Source organism: Acanthopagrus latus, chromosome 14, assembly GCF_904848185.1.
Source record: "Acanthopagrus latus isolate v.2019 chromosome 14, fAcaLat1.1, whole genome shotgun sequence".
NCBI classification, from domain to species: Eukaryota; Metazoa; Chordata; class Actinopteri; order Spariformes; family Sparidae; genus Acanthopagrus; species Acanthopagrus latus.
The window spans coordinates 811,232-816,819 of NC_051052.1; the positions used below are offsets into that span (position 1 = coordinate 811,232).

The window sequence follows — 5,588 nt, forward strand, 5'->3', positions numbered from 1 at the left end:
GGGATGGTGGTGGATTGTCATGACAACAACTAAAAATCCACCTCCTGTCTCGCTTCTTCTTCTGTGGTTCTGACAGGAAGTACAAATTCTACAGCATGTATAACTAAGATTGCCTGTAGTTACAACACAGATTGCAAGTACCCAGCACTTGCCGTTTAAGTCCATATCATTCCTTTTATTATGGTTGAAAGGTGATTCAGCGAAATGTTGTTGCGTCTCTATGGGAAGTCCGATATGATGTCATCTTGGTCTACTGTTTTGCCCTCGAGGTCAGTGCATGGGTCACGTGACTGATAACTATAAATAGGGACAGATTGATCATGTTGATTATAGTGCTAAGTAAAGGAAAATCTTTAATCACTGAAGTTGGCATTGGATCAAATAGACATGATAATGGCTGAGATGAAGAAATCATTGAAGTCAGCTGGTGAAAGTTTTATAGCTGTTTTTGAGGGTTCTGTGTTAGAGGCTAAATTGATACCATCTGAGGTCAGAAGGGGATGAATTTTGTCTCTAATAAGTAGATTTTTATCATTAAAGAAGCTCATAAAGTCCTTACTGGTGGTTGTTATAGGAATACATGGATCAATAGAGGTATGGCTCTGTATCAGCCTGGCTACAGCACTGAGAAACAACCTGGGGTCTTATTTTCCTCTATCAGTGCTCAATAATAAGATGCTCTGGCATTACAGAGAGCTTTTTTTTCTTTTTTAATAAATTTGGAAACTTTTAAACTAGACTAGTTGAGCTTCTTCGAGTCATTTCCTCTATCAAAGTATTGCGATGTCTGCTTTAATATGCAAGTTTTGGGGTTAAACCATGGAGCTAATCTCTCATGCTCTATTGTTTTGTTTTGTTGAGGGTCAATCAAGTAAAGTATCATTCGTAGAGAGCCTGCAACGCTATCAAAATCAATCTGGAAGAGATTCAAATTATCGTGAAAGTCGACTGCTGTTTCAGGAAATGACATTGAATAAAAATCAAATGGAATAATTTCCTTGAATTTCACTACAGCACTGTCAGACAGACATATAGAATAGAAAGTCCACGCCTTGTGGCATGGAGTCGAATAATAGGAGTTCAAAAGTTATTCAATAATGGTCTGATTAAAGAGAATTCTGTGGAAAAACTTTCAATGCTTAATCCAGAACAAGTTCGAGGTTGTGATTAAAACTGAGTTGGTTCATGTACACATTGACTGAAGCCAATCAAATCTAATCATGAGGTAAATGCAGTACCAAGGTCATCATTACTAATGTCCATGTAGATATTAAAATCACCCATGATAATTCCGTTATTCCGTTTTAAGGACTAAACTTGATACAAATTCTGAGAATTCAGATAAGAATTCAGAATGAGGACTAGGAGTGCATTACACTATAACAAACAGGATTGTTTTCCAGGTTGGGTGAGAGAGACAAAGAGTAATGCTCTGTTATAATTGAGTTTAGGTTTAGGATGGATTAATAGGCTTCAGTCAAATAATGTCTAGAAGAATGTGAATATTAATATAGCTGGGAGGAGTGGATTCATTAAGGCTGACATGTTCTTCATTACACAGCCAGGTTTCAGTGAGAATAAGTCTTTGTCATAATCTGATATCAAATTGTTTACTAAAACAGCTTTGGATGATAGAGATGTTTAAGAGTCCACAGTTAATATTCCTCTTTCTTTTTCACGGTTGAAGTGTTGAATAACTACAGGCTTAGAAGGTTTTCAAAATCTGCCTGTAGGTCGGGATGAGATGGAGCAGACAGTGATCAGCGATTTCTAAAGCTGCACAGAGTGATATGCGTTCCTTTAATACTGCATGCCATGTCTCCTGTTGTGTTGTCCTTGTATCTGGTTTTTGGTTTTGGGTTTTGATTTCATGTCCTTTTTTTTCTATGTCTTGTTGTGTTATGTGTTTTGTTTTTTCCATGTCTTGTGTCTCATGTCTTGATTTGTCCATGCCCTCATATGTCCTTTAAGTTTCTCCTATGTTCTCCCCTCTGTCTGTTGTCTTGTTCCCTCCTGGTCTGTTCCTCTGTGCTCCTCCCCCTCATTATCACACCTGGCTTCCTTCCTCCTCTCTCCTCACCTGTTCCTCGTCATGTCATTAGTGTCTGTGTATTTAGTCTCTGTGTTCCCCTCACTCCTGGTCTGGTCATTGTTTTCTGTTATCTGTTTTCTGGTTGCTCCTGTTCCTTGCTCCTATTCTCTTTGGTAGGTTTTGGATTTATTTAGCATTTTTTTCCATGTTTGAGTTGTTTTTTTTCTTTGTACTTTGTCTAGCTGTTTTCTTTTGCTACTTTGCCATGCTGTTTTGGTTGTTACTTTGTTTCTTGTCCCCGTTTTGTCTGCCTTGGTGTTTTTGCATTCAGCTGTTTCTCAATTAAAGCTCACCTTTTGTTCCTCCTTATCTTTGCCTCCCGTGTGTACTGCGTTTGGGTCCACCTTTCCCTTCCATAGTTTTTCCCTTTAAACCCCAACCTGACACTGTATAGCAATGGTCCAATATGTTGGTGTCCCTGGTGGACACTTCATATGCTGTCTATACTTTGGTGGTTTGTGGGTGAGATTTGCTATTGTAAACTCTCCAAGAATGGCGCGCATTTGCTCAGTTGGTATAGTGGGCGTCCCATGTGCAGAGGCCCTGCCCACACTGCAGCGGCCTGAGGTCCCTCCAAGGTCCGTTACAGGCTTAAGATGTCATGTGTATATATGGACTACAACAAACAAGAAGAACTCCCTCAGGCAATAAAAAGGTTTACAGTTTATATAAATAGTCTCTAAGTGAGGACTGCATGTCTTCTTCAATACTGCAACATCTGTATACCAACCTTTGTTCATGTGTAAGCAAGTTTTGCCGCCCCTTGTCTTCCCAGAGAGCTCTGTGATGCAGTCTGTTCAGGAAACTGGAATCCCAGCAGCTGTAGGGAGCGGTCTGATGTGTTCACTGAGCCAGGTTTCACTGAAACAGAACGGCAGATCTGTGAAAGTCCAAGTTTTTTGAGTACATGGGGATTTATGGAAGGGCAGGTGTGGTTAATAGAAATGAATAATTATATAGAAATGAATAATTATTGATAGTAATTAAGTTAATAAAGATTTTTTAATTTTTTTTTATCAAATCATAAAAACGAGGCACCACCACTGGAATCAGGGACCAATAACCAAACCCAAAACAGTCTCAATAAAAGTTTCACTTTAAACGTTAACATTTGTGAGGGAAATTAATCCGAGCACTGACCATCACAACCAGTAATTACCACGAAACATATGCACAAAATAATCACAAAAGATATAATATAACTTAGTAATGTTTGGAATTGATCAAATCAGTAATACTTCAATAAGAAATCCATCATTCAACTACAGTAGCTAAACTATGAAACTAAAACATTAAGATAAACTCAAGTAACAAGTGAGTGTTCTGGTAAAAAAGACTGGTGACTTGGTGAGCAGCTGTATCTAATGTTCCCAACAAGTCACTCGTAAGATTATGTGTGTGTGTCACTTGGAATATATGTGCATACATGTTGATTTTCTTACTCCTAAAATGCGTTGTGAGATGCAAACACTCTTGGTGAGGGCTCAGTGCTCCTGCAGGAGGATGGGTGTGATGTTTTGACCCTGGGTCATTATTTTGTGTATGTATGTGATGCTGCTCTGTCCCTCCTCCTCAAAGTTTGTGAGCCGTCTGCTCTGAGTGTGTGTGAATGATTGATAGCAGGTTGGACCTACTGATTGGCTGGCGCCGTTTGATTGCTGCTCCAGGACTGGCCAGAGGCAGGAGAGAAGCCCTTATGAACCACTGGCTGACTGCAGTCTCCCTCTCCACCCTGTCACATCGCGGTGAGGTTGTCTTGTCCTTGGGATCTGTCTTGTGAAATTCTTGTTTTATTTTGAAAGTAACTCTCCTTTCGTTTCAGATCACGTGCCCTTCCTCGTGTGTTCCTGGTCTGACGTCATCCCTAATCCCTGATTGTTTGCACCTGTGTCTCCCTCCCTCATGTGTATAAAGTCTTTGTCTTCCCCTGTCTGCGTCGCCTAAGTATTTCGTCATCTCGTCGCGTACCCAAGCCTTGATTCACAGCCCTTGAAATTTCGCATCTTGTTAAGTATTGTCTTGTTTTGTTTTTCTGTTTATTGATCTCTTGAGAGAGTGATTTTGATTTGTAAATTTCTGGTTAGAGTTTGTGTTTTTAGTTTTGAACTTTTCATAGTTGTTTCTTTCCTCCCTTGTGAGCGTCTTTTGTTGTACTTCATTATTTTGTTAGAATAGAATTCATTTTCATAGCCTTGTGCCTTCCTCTGCGGAGTGACTTTTCTTTTGTATGTTTTTATATTTCAGAAATTCAGAATAGTGTAGGTTTTCCTCCTTCGGGAGCGTCTTTTGTTACTAAGTGTTCTGTGTTGTTCGTCCTGTCTGTCCTCGAAGAGATTCATAGCTTTTGATTTATCATCTCCTCTGAAGAGTCGCTAATCAGAAAAATAAAAGCTTGATTCTACTTCTGCAACCTGCATCTGAGTCCTCTCTTTTGTCTCAAGTCTGACACACCCATTCCCCACATCCAACTGGGACCAGTGTTTTGTTTGCCAAGGATTCTGTGTTTGCATTTTGTGAAACCTAGTGTAATTTTCAATCTGAGTATTTTGGTAAACTTGTGAGAAGATGGGTAAGATTTTGTCTTTTTGTTAATACTTTTGATTTTTATAGGGAAGGTAGGGAAATGGATGCTTTTGTTTGTTGCTTTGGCATTCTCTCCCTCTGACGCAAAATAAAATGCTACCTTTTAATTTAAAAGTTCATGTGACACTGGCCTTCTTGGGAGTGAAAAAGAATGGGGAGAAGCACATCATGCTATGTCTCTGATTCCCCTAGATCAGGGGCATAACAAAGTGTACGTGTATATGTGTGACTCCAGATCACTTCCTTGTGTGGATTAAAGGTCTTGCAGCATCCTGTGGTGGCTGTTCAAACAGTTGAGTTGATGCTGAGGCCTTGGCGGGTAAAATCTAAACCTACATGTGCTTCCTTTTAGTAACAGTGGCACAGGTGAAAGCTGATGCTTCCATCAACCGGTTGTTGCGGAACTGACGATGTGTTCAGGTGTACTCACAGACAATACATCTGTCATACATCCTCCTTTTTCATAAAAACAATTTATATATTTCACATATAAAACTAAAACATACAGTATATCACAGATCTATGTAATTGTTTTATATATAATATCAAAGACTATAAGACACCAGGGAGTCGCTTCATTTGGACAAAGACTAGTCACAGGATGAAACTGTAGAGCCACATTGACTTATTATTGTTCATCTTTGCGTTCGGATTAAACAAGATTTCCTACATGCACATACAGAGTAGCCTGTGGTGTGGTGAGACATATTCCCTGTCATAGCTAATGATTGCACAACACAATTTATGCAATGCAGACTGGGGTTGTGGATGAGACGATCATCTGGCTGCTGTGACGACCTCATGAGGGCCGACCAGAGGCGTCAACATGCAGCTAAAAGAAGCCTACTATCACCCTGCTGAGGAATCGGCTGTCTATCTGTCTCCTGGCAGTGCTGTGAAACACGATGATTAA

At 39.8% G+C, this 5,588-nt stretch overlaps 1 long non-coding RNA gene across 1 annotated transcript; it reads left to right on the top strand.

The window, feature by feature from the left end:
- Positions 1-2,359: 2,359 nt before the first annotated feature.
- LOC119032165 lies at positions 2,360-4,458 on the top strand. The gene is made up of 3 exons (XR_005078796.1): positions 2,360-2,747; positions 2,868-3,837; positions 3,915-4,458. It is a non-coding gene; the product is annotated as an uncharacterized LOC119032165 (long non-coding RNA).
- The last annotated feature ends 1,130 nt before the right edge of the window (positions 4,459-5,588 follow it).